The sequence below is a fragment of the Asparagus officinalis genome, chromosome 1 (genome assembly GCF_001876935.1).
Source record: "Asparagus officinalis chromosome 1, Aspof.V1, whole genome shotgun sequence".
Taxonomy (NCBI): domain Eukaryota; kingdom Viridiplantae; phylum Streptophyta; class Magnoliopsida; order Asparagales; family Asparagaceae; genus Asparagus; species Asparagus officinalis.
The window spans coordinates 117030313-117042861 of NC_033794.1; positions in this window are offsets into that span (position 1 = coordinate 117030313).

The window sequence follows — 12549 nt, forward strand, 5'->3', positions numbered from 1 at the left end:
TCATCCAAACCCTTCCCCATAGTTAAATAACTAGTTAGATGTTTAATATGATGTTGAATATGTGTTTTCAGGCTTGAATCTTAACATGATGTGATAAAAGTTAAATTTTTTATGTTAAAACATAAACCAATGCTAGATTAGTAATTTTTTTTCTTGCTGTTTATGATAGTATCATGATCATGATTATTAGGATTCTTTATAATTTTATTTATATATGAGAAATTTAAGAGATGTACTAAATAAATATTTTTTGCAGAAAACTATAGCAATTATATCATGTTTAACTGAGATTTCAAAATAGAAAATAAACTCCAAATTTAACCAAACTAGTGCCAAATGAAATATATATGTATCTAGTTTCTAAAACAGAAAACTAATCTTAAAAATCATTTGTATAGAGAGAGATATGATCTTTTTACTAATAACATATCCTGTAGAAAAACGGCTGCACATATATAATGTTTAACTAGAGATTTTAGATAACAAATGAACACCAAACTGATCCAAACTTATGTCATTTGAAAGATATGTGAATCTAGTTTTCAAAATAGAAAACTATTTGTAAAAATAGTTTTCCTAGAGAAAGATATACTTATTTTACTAATAGATGTCACGTCTGTTTTTCCTGCTCGTTTTGTGGAGCTGTGTTGCGCCGTTTTGAGGTGCGTTCGCAGAGTTTTGAGCCGCTTGATATTATACGTATAGTCATGAATATGTTATATTATATATTTAAGAATCCCAAGGGGATTATGATAAATTTTGATTTGATCATATTTGAATTAGATATAGTTCATATACATGTTGGATATCGTTGATGAGCATAGCTTAGTACTATATGGGATAGTGCATCGACACACCAGATATACACGGTTTATACATGAGGTAACTATCATTGATGAGCATAGCTCAGTATTATATGGGATAGTGCATCAACATGCCAAAGGTACAAAGATTTATATGAGGTGGATATCGTTGATGAGCTCAGTTCAGTACTACATGAGGTAGTGCGTCGATATTCCATATGTACAGGCCATTGAGTCAGATTTTAGGAGGCTTGATCTAGTCGTCCGTCCTGCACTAGGGTGCGATGAGGCTCGTGAGCCGTATTTTTAGGATGCCTATTTGGTAGTCCATCCCGCACTCATGTTATGCACTGAGATCGTGATGAGACTAATGAGCCGTGTACATAGTTCAGGATACCTATAGGGTAGTCCGTCGTACTGAGATAATTACTTGATAGCCTAAATATGACAGATGCCGATTATAAATACGACCTATCAGTAAACTATATAACTGAGATACGTTACTTCTGAAAGTATACAAAATTATGTGTTGGTATTTTATTCTTTCTCTCCAGTGATTGTGGAAGATATTATAAATACGATGTGTTGATATCTTATTTCTTTTACTATTTTTTTTTACTTCTTAGGAGATATTATAAATACGATGTGTTGATATCTTATTTCTTTTACTATTTTTTTTTACTTCTTAGTTGGGATTAATGATTATAGATTCACAATTTGAGACTTATGGTATATACATGAGGGTTTTCTTGTTTGGATTATTTCGCTCGACGTACCAGTCTCGTGTTATGGATTTTTAATTGTTAGTTTCATTAGATTGTCTTTTCTTAGTTCGGTATTATTGTTTCGATATCTACAATTTGAGACTTATGGTATATACATGAGGGTTTCCTTGTTTGGATTATTTCGCTCGACGTACTATGTCTCGTGTTATAGGTTTCTAAATATTAATCCTACTTAGATATGGGGAAAATGAATCTAGGTAGACTATACTTAATAGATAGAGCCTTCACTCCACCTAGTAGCCCTTTCCCTGGGGACGGATGGAGGTAATCTTGCTGTAGCACTCTGACGCTCTTATTGTTATTTCTTTTTCTTTTAAAAATACCCTTTCAGGTAGCTCGGAGTTCCGGAGAGCCGCAGGATGACTGAGTTCTTTCATAGTCGCCGTCCCGAGAGATTTATTAGAGGCTCCACTGTAGTTTTAAATTTTATTCAGAGTTTATTTTCATTTTGTAAAGGCAATGAGCCTTAGTTCGACTTTCCGTTTTGATTCATGTTGAGACATCGTATGTTATTGCAGACTCCAAATGTATTTCAGTTTATTTTCAGTTGAGACATGACCTTATTTATGAGATATCATCCTCTTTATCATGTCTATTATTGTCGTTCTACTTCTTTGCCTGTTTTGTACCTACGCTTTTATTTGACCCCACTAGAGGATATTACTGTGAATTGTAAAACTTGTTGTTGCACAGTGTGGGTACATGGTAGGTTTGATATCTCTGGGTTCACCTTGGACTGCAGCCATGAGTGAAAACAAGGGCGTCATAGTTGGTATCAGAGCTCTAGTTCCAGTATTCTTAGGATCATCCTGTGTCGAGTCGTGGAGCTAGGATAGAGTTTCTTAGGATTCATTTATAGAGTCCGTAAGGATTTCCTAGTATGAGTGAGGACGATATATGCATATATCTCAAAAATTGAGAATTTTTTATGGCAACTATTTTATGTTGATTGAAGGTATTTGCGTGAATACTATGTGTTATGAATTCGCATTGTGATACGTTATATATATGTATTTTGTTATCTCACTTACTGTGAAAATTCAACTCTCCTTTTGATATTATAAATATCGAAACGAGGATGTGGTCGAGGTAAAACTCGTACCTGGAGAGCTGGGCATGCAGAGCCGAGCAACAGCAGGCTCCACAGTATTTGATCGACTTCATGGCGTCGTTAGCAGCAAGATCTTACAATAATCAAGGAGCAAGAAGTGTATCCGTTTCCGTCAGCAACACCACTTTCAAGAGATTCACCACCGGTTGTACCCATCGTGGAAGTAAAGATGAAATACCAATGAGTACACCACCACCACAATCAGTTGTTGATAGAGCCGCAGAGCAGGAGATTTAACTCTGAAAGGATAAGAAAAATATCAGACAGTATGAGCACCAAAATTTCAAGGCACACCAGTTTTAATTGCAACCTATAAGGAAAAGAGTATATGAAAGTTTCTTGAACATCGGCTAGGAACCAAGCAGAAGTCAAATATATATTCAGCATTGAGGACCATCCCTGGAGGATAGCAACAACATCCAGATTTTTTAACGAGACAACAATTATCACCTATTTGGGAAAATTTAGGTCATTTCTTCATCAAACAATTAGCGCTAGTCTAAGTGAAGTAGGGAGATATACCCATAGTGAAGGAAGAAATCAAAATCCAGAATAGTGACAATGATAATGGCAAGAGAACCATTACAACAATCTAGAGAAACCTAACAACGGGAGAATGATTTTATCCCAATAACAAGGACAAGATAAGAAAGCAGCATAATGTGATTAGAGAGCGTCGGAGTAGCGCAGAGATTCGGAGAAACATGTTACAATCACAACAAGGTCGAACAAATAGCAAAAGACTTGTAGTAGTTCACAACAGGAAGCTAGCATGATAAAGGTCGTAGTCGACAATCTCAGAGTTGTAATTTCGGCCAGCAGTGAGGAAATAGAAGTAATACTTGTTAATCCAAAGATTTAGGGGCCAGCAGGCCAGATTTACATTATCCAGGAGATTTTCACTATCCAGCAAAGTCTATTCAGCTGTACCGCATAATCAGGGTACGAGCGGAGCTTTATTCGTGATTTAATTTTCAGTTCAGATCTAGTTTGATTTATGAAATTCGTTTATCTCTTATCCTTCGTACCTTTGTTGATGGGTGTCAGCTTGTGTCATTCCTTAGATTTTCTATTGTCAGTGCCTACCCCTCTAGGGGGTGTCCCTTCCATCTGTAGGAGATATGTCATCAAACTAGATGAGTCTGAGTTAGACATCAAGTTGATCGTGTTGTCGATGTCAAATTTTTGGTACAGATTGGTTATCTTCCTACCATGATAGTATTGACTGCTTTGCGTAGACGATCAATTTACGAGCGTCCGATGGGTCCGAGATGATTATAGCAACCTCCCAGGGCAACCGTTTTGCGGAGTCATTTCTGGGAGCGTCCGATGGGTCCGAGATGATTATAGCAACCTCCCAGGGCAACCGTTTTGCGGAGTCATTTCTGGCGTACATTGAGGAGGTGATGCGATGGGATCAGGGTATTGATTTATTGGAGACTAGAGTTATCTCAGAGTATCAGGATGTCTTTCAGGACATACATGGATTACCTCCTATGTGAGAGGTTGAGTTCTGTATTAAGTTGCAGCCAGGCACAGCCCCGATATCCCACGCACCCTATCGCATAGCACCAGCTGATATGAGGGAGCTTCAGACCCAGTTGGACGAGTTGTTAGCTCAGGGTTTTATTCATTGGAGTCATTCTCCGTGGGGAGTGTCAGTTCTCTTCGTGAAGAAGAAGGATGACAATACGCGTTTGTGTATTGATTATAAAGAGTTGAACAAGGTCACTATCTGGAATAGGTACCCATTACCTATGATTTATGACTTGTTCGATCAGCTGCGCGAAGCGCATGTTTCTCGAAGGCTGATCTTCATTTTAGGGTATTGTAGTTATGAGTTCGGGAGAGGGATTTTTCCAAAGCCGTGTTTTCCTGATTCGATATGAATCTTTTGAGTTTCTGGTCATACCATTTGGGTTGACCAATGCACCCGCTGTATTCATGGATTTGATGAACCGGTTTTTTCGTCCCTTCTTGGATCAGTTTGTGATAGTTTTTATCGACGACATCCTCATTTATTCGAGATCGGAGGTAGAGCACGAGCAACATCTCCGGTTAGCTTTGCAGACTCTATAGGAGCATCAGTTATATGTCAAGTTCAGCGAATGTGAGTTTTGACCTTCAGAAATCAGATTTCTTGGTCACGTCATCAGCAGAAAGGGCATAGCAATAAATCCGGCTAAGATTTCAGTAGTTCTTGATTTGGAATCCGCCGAAGACGGAGATAGAGATTCATAGCTTTTTGGGTTTAGCCGGCTATTATTGGAAGTTTATCTAGGACTTCTCGAAGATTTCGACACCACTTACACGCCTTACGAAGAATTATCTAGGACTTCTCGAAGATTTCGACACCACTTACACGCCTTACGAAGAAGGGTGTATAGTTTATTTAGAGCATGGAGTACCAGAAGGCCTTTGATACCTTGAAGGCTAAATTGTCTACAGCGTCAGTTTTAACTATTCCGAGCAACGACAGGACATTTGTGGTCTACACAAATACTTCATTGGCAGAGTTAGGAGATGTTTTGATGCAGACTCAGAGAGTAGTAACATATGTCTCACAGCAATTGAGAGTACATGAGCAAATCTATTTTCACTTATGACTTTGAGTTAGCAGCAGTGGTATTTGCACTGAAGTCATGGAGACTTTACTTATGTGAAGTACAATTTGAATTATTCACAGACATCAGAGTCTTAAGTATCTTTTCTCTCAGAAGGAACTCAACTAGAGACAAAGGAGGTGAATTGAGTTTATCAAGGACTACGAGTCCGCGATTCAGTATAATCTGGGGAAGAAAAATATCGTAGCAGATGACTTGAGTAAGAAACGTCAACATCGGGTTTCAGCTTAGAGGTGTTCGTTGTATTGAGATATTCTCACCCTTAGCCAGTGTGATTTTAGACATGAGATTGGTAGAACCAGTGCATTGTAGGGAGCTGTGTCAGTGCAGCTAGCTTGGAGTGTCAGAGTTGTCAGAACTCAGTTAGAAAACTATTGAATTCAGATCCAAAAGGAGAAAATTTACGAAGAGCCTAAGACTGATTGGACCGTTGGAGAAGATGGAAGTCTACAGATGAAGGATAGGTTGGTTATGCCAGCCAATGCAGAGCTTAAGAGGGAGTCGCTAGATGAAGCACATCGTACTCGGTACACAGTGCATCCAGAGACCCCTAAGATGTAAAAGGACCTAAAGAGACACTCTTGGATGGGGTGATATGCGTAGGAAGATTTCAGAGTATGTATCTAAGTATCTTACCTGTCAGTGAGTAAAGGTGGAACATCAGAGACCGACAGGAACACATCAGCCTTTACCCATTTCGGAGTAGAAGTCGGCGGACATTTCTATGGACTTTATTGTAGGGTTATCGAAGTCGAAGAAAGAGAATGATTCGGTTTGGGGTGATAGTTGATAGACTGATAAAGTCAGCACATTTTATTCTAGGGAGGATATTTATTCAGAAGACTATTCAACTTCGTGGAGTTCCAGATACGACAGTATCAAATTAAGACGGATTGTCAGACGGAGAGAGTAAATCAGATGTTGGAAAACAAATTGCGGGCTTGTGTTATTTGATTTTTAAGGTAGCTGGGAGGATCATATTTCATTGATAGAGTTCGTTTAGAACAATAATTATCAAGTGACAATCGGTATGACCCCGTATGAAGTATCGTACGGGAGGCCTTACAGATCGCCTATATGTTGGGTAGAGCCGGAGAAGAGTTTAATACTTGGGCCAGAGCTTATGAGACAGATTACTGAGGAAGTAACATTGACCAGAGATCAGATTCTAGCCGTTTAGAGTCGGCAAAAGAGCTATGCTAATAAGAGATGAAAACCCTTGGAGTTTCAGATTGGAGATTCGGTTAGGCTGAAGGTATCGCATGTGAAAGGTGTTTAGTAATTCGGGAGACAGAAAAAGCTTACGCCGAGATACATCGGACCGTATCAGATTTTGGAGAGCATTGAAGCTGTGTCATACAGACTAGATCTTCCAGCATCGATGTCTAGTATACACAATGCATTTCATGTTTCTATGCTTAGGAAGCACTTTCATGATGTTGAGCAGCAGCAAATGATGAACGCACTGAAGATTTAGCTTTAGAATGATCTGACTACGATTGAAATCCAAGTTTGTATGCTTACTAGAGAAGACAAGAAATTTAGAAATAAGATGTTTTCCCTTTGTGACAATTCAGCGAAATCGGAAAGGAGTTGAGGAGGTTTCTTGGGAGCGCGAGGAGGGTATACATTGCTGTTTTCAGCAAAAGTTGAATTTGTTGTCGAATTCATTATATCTTCGGTTGATTACAATAAATTCAAAGAAAACAGCCTTTTTATAAGACTCTTTTACACAACAAAAAGAAAACTACAACTCTTAAGAAAATAAACGCAGGATCGTTATTTGGATCGCTGCTTTCGTGGGTTCTTTGCCTGTGCCGGGAGCGCGTTAGCTCGTGGACCACCGAATCACAAATCGTGAAGAGGGGTTTACTGATTCTTCCTTCGTTATCGAAGTTAGAAATTGAAACGATATCTTATCGAAGTAAGATAGTCGTTCTTCTTGAAATCAAGTCAAAGCCTGAATGTCAAGGGATTGCTCCAAGAACTTAGATCTCTGCTCTCTCTGCTCTGGAATACTCTAACAAATGCTCGATCCTCGTCAGAAGTGACCCTAGGGGGGTATTTATAGCCTCAGGGGTCTGTAACTGCAAAAACTCAATAACTGCAGAAATCAGTACGGCGAGACAGTGTTTACTGTCTCGCTGGGCGAGACAGTGTTTGCTGTCTCGCAGTAAATACTTTCTCGGAAAATGACAGTTTCTCGCTGTAACTGTTCTCCCACGTTACAAACTCCGTTATTTTGGCAGTTATCCACGTGATTTTCGCCCACGATGTTTCCCACGTCCTTTGGTAGTTAATGGACACGTGTAGGGCAGTTAAAAAGTTGGTTTTGACCATTTCAACACTGTTTTGCTGGCGAGACAGCAAACACTGTCTCGCTGGCGAGACAGCAAATACTGTCTCGCTGGCGAGACAGCTCATACTTGTTCTGATTTTTTCCAAAACACGGTATGAAATCCTTTCTTGTGATTTTTTGAGTTATCTTCTTTATGTTTGGGATATCTATTAGCATTTTTTGACGCCTACAGTATGTGGCGTCGGCGTTCTTCAAACCGAAAGACATAACAGTGTAACAGAAGATGCCAAGTGGTGTTCTGAATGCCGTATGCTTTTCATCATCTGGGTGCATCTTGATCTGATTATACCCAGAAAATCCGTCCATAAATGATATGTAATGCATCCATGGATCTTCCCAAACAGGTAACTGATCGTCTTCTTCTGTTGTGGAAGGGTCAACCGTCGCCATGTTCGACATTAGGGATTTGAATCTTTCACCAATGCTCACGTCAGAATCCCAATTTGAAGTGTCGGATGAATGTCCGCTCCTATCTATTAATTGGTTAATGATTTGTTGGCCATAATCGTCTTCGGATGAATCATAACCCAGACCTCTATTACGACTGTAGTAATTATCTGGTTTTCCTTTTGGTACATAGGTAGAACGGGGTGGAACCCTAATACCTTGACCAAAATAAAGGCCTTCACCAAGTGAAAGGTCATAGCCTCGACTCATCATATAATCATTCGCTTGAGAACTATACCGAGAGAAGTGTCGCCCGGGTTTTTCTTCATCCGAATTACTATCTAAGAAATGATCTGGAGTGGGGGATGATTCCCCTTTTCCAAAGATTATCTCTTTTTCACCCCCTGCCTTTGCGGGTAGGATCATAGTTGTTCCAGATGAGCTTTGGAGGTGTTTCGTCGCCGTACAAGACGAACGAAGTGGCATATGTAGACTAGAGTCGTCGTACAATTTCTGCATTACATCATCAAGACAATGCGAGTACTCTAAATCATGATTTATTATTTCATCGGCAAGCTGCCAGTTACAACTTTCGTCCGACGATTCATCACCGTCAAGATCGATTACAAGAGGTTCAATGTCATTTAGTACAAGACCTTCACTATAATCGAGCCCGGCTTCGGTATCAGCTTCTTCTCCGCTGTCCGTGCCATGGGCCGATGGTTCAGTTTCGGACTCAGCACCATAAAGAAGGGAGTCAGTAAAGTAATTTTCTAACCCCTTGAATGGTTGCTTATCCGCGACCACCGTCTTGACCTCCTCATTAGTGTCGACATACTTCAAACACTGATGGAGGGTGGAGGGAACTATAAGATTACCGTGGATCCATGGGCGACCCAACAGTAAGTTATAGGAAGTCTCCGCATCGATCACATAGCAGGTGACTTCAGACTTCAGATCTCCGAGTTGACACTTCACCCGGATTTTTCCCAACGGTCGTGACCCGCTTGTGTTGAAACCATAAATAACCGTTCCTGTGGAGGCTAACTTGCTGGCGGGAATTCCAAGGTGGTACATCAACCGAAGTGGCATGATACTAACAGCGGAACCCGGATCGACTTGGATCCGGTTAACCATGCTCGAACCGATATATCCAGTAAAATATAACGGTCTATCATGCTTCGAATTTCTGACTTGCATATCTTCTTTTGTAAAAGCGATGCAAGGAAACTTGGTGGCTGCCAGATTGCAGTGCTGCACTGATGACTCTGGCTTTTCAGGAATTGGCTTGATCTGAGTGAGGAATACCTCGGAATCAGCCAAAGCTTCTTGTAAAGCTTCTCTGGTTTCTTGTAAAGCTTCTCTGGTTGTCGTGTTCTACGACGGTTAATCACGGATGCAACCTTGATTTCAGAACAAGACTCAAATCAATGTATAAGGAAGCCGGATTTCTTATTTGGCGACTCCGTAAAGGATCCGAAGATTGCATTCTGCAAGTCTGCACAGTGGTTGCATGAGAGCGGCTCGTCATTTCTATATTTGCCTTGGATTCCTCGAGAACACTCGCTCTTACAGTTCAGGAATTTATCCGTTAACCGCGAAATGTTCTGGAGATTAACTGAGAATCACGAGCGTATCCACTGTGGTTTCATTGGGAAGGAGGTCACTCCAGGTTCCAGTGAAAGAGCTTCGATACGAGGGCTTCATCCAGGTGTCTTAGGTCAAGACAATATACCTCAAAATGAGACGACAGCGCAGGCCAACACCGTGAAGAACCGGTTAGCGGCAGCGGGAAAAGTATTACCCAGAGAGACTTTTAGATGTTATGGATGGGTACATTATTTTGGAGACAAGTGGTGGTGGACCAGAATAACCCAATATGTACTGAACCGTTTTGGGCGAGAATTAGCAGAATTAGGGTTAAACGTCCCGATTCGTGCCAGCATGCATGGCCTGCAGATTAGTGTAGGTCATTTCCTCTGTTTGTTCGAGATCTACAACCCGGACACTAATACATTCTTTACCAAGAACGGGGAGCTCGGACTACCACTGCATGAAATGATGCAGGTGTCTGCTTTGCCTATGGGCGATGTTCCATATCAAGAGTTCTTTCCGACCACCAACCAGCTGAACAAGATGAAGAATCGGTCAGCGGTGACTCATGACATTTTATGGGAATTGACCTGCCACTATCACATAGCCATGGCTGAGATGGAGATCAAATCTAAAAAGAAATCTCCCCAAATTAGCTTAAAACAGTTCGCCGATTATCTGTTTAAAAACTTGGACAATCGCTCAGCAGATGTATGCGGATTATCTCCTTTGAACCCGGGTGAAATCAACCGGCTGTTGGAGAAAACAAATGCACAGACTTACACTTCCCATTCAGAAGACGGATTTCCGTATGGTACTAAATTCCATTCTTATCTGTGGCAAGCCGGTGTTCCGATTAGCCCTACTGCTCTATTGGCTGGTTTCCTGGCTATATGGCTAAAAAGGTGCGTAGTTCCTTACCAGTCCTCTGATGCGATGCCAATGGAAGTATTATATCCAGCCGTTCAGATAGCTACAGGTCGCAAATTATCCTTGCTTCCCGCTATGGTGGCTGCTATTCACAGTGGATTACGGCAATTAATCTCTGTGTTTACCCAGGAGAAAAAGAAACCCTCCGCCAGCTTATCAGTTCCGAAACTGGAGCTGCCATATACTTATCTAATGGCCTGGTTAGTACTTCACCGGCCAGATTTAATGGAAGCTCCTAGGGTGATAGATCCCAACCTTCCTCTGTTGCAGAATTTTGAAGCTTGCAAATGGATCAAACATCGAGAGCCGGGTCTAACAAGGCAATTCAAGATTCACAAGTGTTGGGAATTCTTCCCCTGCTTCCCTCGGTTCTCCGGTACCTATAACACTACTTTATTTGATGCCGAAGATCCAAGGCAGAATCGCACCATCTTGGATGTCGGGTGCTTCAGATGGTTGATAAACATTCGACCTGGCTATTTGTTATTTAGGGTAAAAGACATTTGTCATATTGAACCCTATCTTCCATGTCGATTTGCTCGTCAATTCGGCTATGATCAAATTTATGTCGGCAACCCGAATCGTCATCTTAGCTTTCGCGGGGGACTTATCGACGGAGCGAGAGCTTGGTTCTGGAGTATTGCTGGCTGCACAGGTGCTGAGTTCGATCTCCCTCTGGAAACACCACCTCTGCGGACGACTTTTCTATTTTGCAAGTGGTTGCTCGCTGCCAACATCGTCACCCAGTACGGGGGAAGGTCAGAACCAGAAGAAGAGACAGCCCCGCGGCGCTCAAGTAGAGCGGCACGTGAAGTTATGACTTCACCCCAAAAGAAAGATGCTGCTGAATCATCGAGGAAGGGAAAAGAACCGGCTCGCTCAGTTGGTAGTGAAGAAGAATTTGACTCTGAGGAGACGGAGACTTCCGAGGAGGCGGGTGAGACTAGCTCAAGTTCTGATGAAAGAGCGGGTCTTCCTGATTCTTTCTTTGAAAGGGGACTTGTGCTGCCTCTTGCTCGTCGACAAAGATCACGACCTTCCACTCAAGCTCAAACCCAGATTCCTCCCAGAACTGAATTACGCACCAAACGTCGTCATGAAGGTTCTGAAACACATCCGCTGAAGAAACAAAAGAAAGCTGTTTCTAAACCTCGTGTTCATCTCCCCGCTTTAGAGGAAACATCTGTCCATAGCGCTTCTTCAGGAGAACAAGGTAACAATTTGTTTTTATTGCTCTCACGTTTGTTAACACTCGGATTCATTCTATTGTCAACGTCTATAGGGAGTCAAGAAGAGGGAGAATATCGAGTTGAAGCTGCTTCTCCTGGTGGTATGGAGACTGAAGAGACCAGCTTTGTCCAACAAATGCAGGATGCTCTGAAGGAAGGACCAGCTGATGTTCCATCAACTCATGACATTGATCCATCAGCTACGGACGCAGGTACTGATCTTTCTCCTCTCGGAAGAGAAATCCGAGAAATGAATGAGTCGGACCGTGTGCCTCCTCTAATGACCTGTGCGCTTTCTCTCCTTTTAGTCAAATTAAAAGAAGCAGGTACAAGTAGTGGAGCTCTCGAATCCGCCCCGACCAATGAAGGTAAAATCGATCTTTGTCTTGGGTAGATTCGTCTAAATTTACATGTTATTTATGGCTTAACACCTTCCGTAGATGCCACGATGCATGAACCTACTGAAGGAGAAGCCACCCATGCCACCAAAGTCGATGATTTTCATGATTTCGACTTTAATATCTCAGAGGATGACCATCAGCAAATCCTTGATTCTTTGTTAGAGAAATCCTCTGATGCAACTATCGGCTCAGATGTTGGAATTGGTTCAACGGAAGCCGGTCCTTCTGAGAGTAAGACTTTGGTTTTGTGAACTCCACATATATATATATACGTATATATTTTGACTTGACTAATCATATAAACGTTCGAATTATAGGACCAGTTGC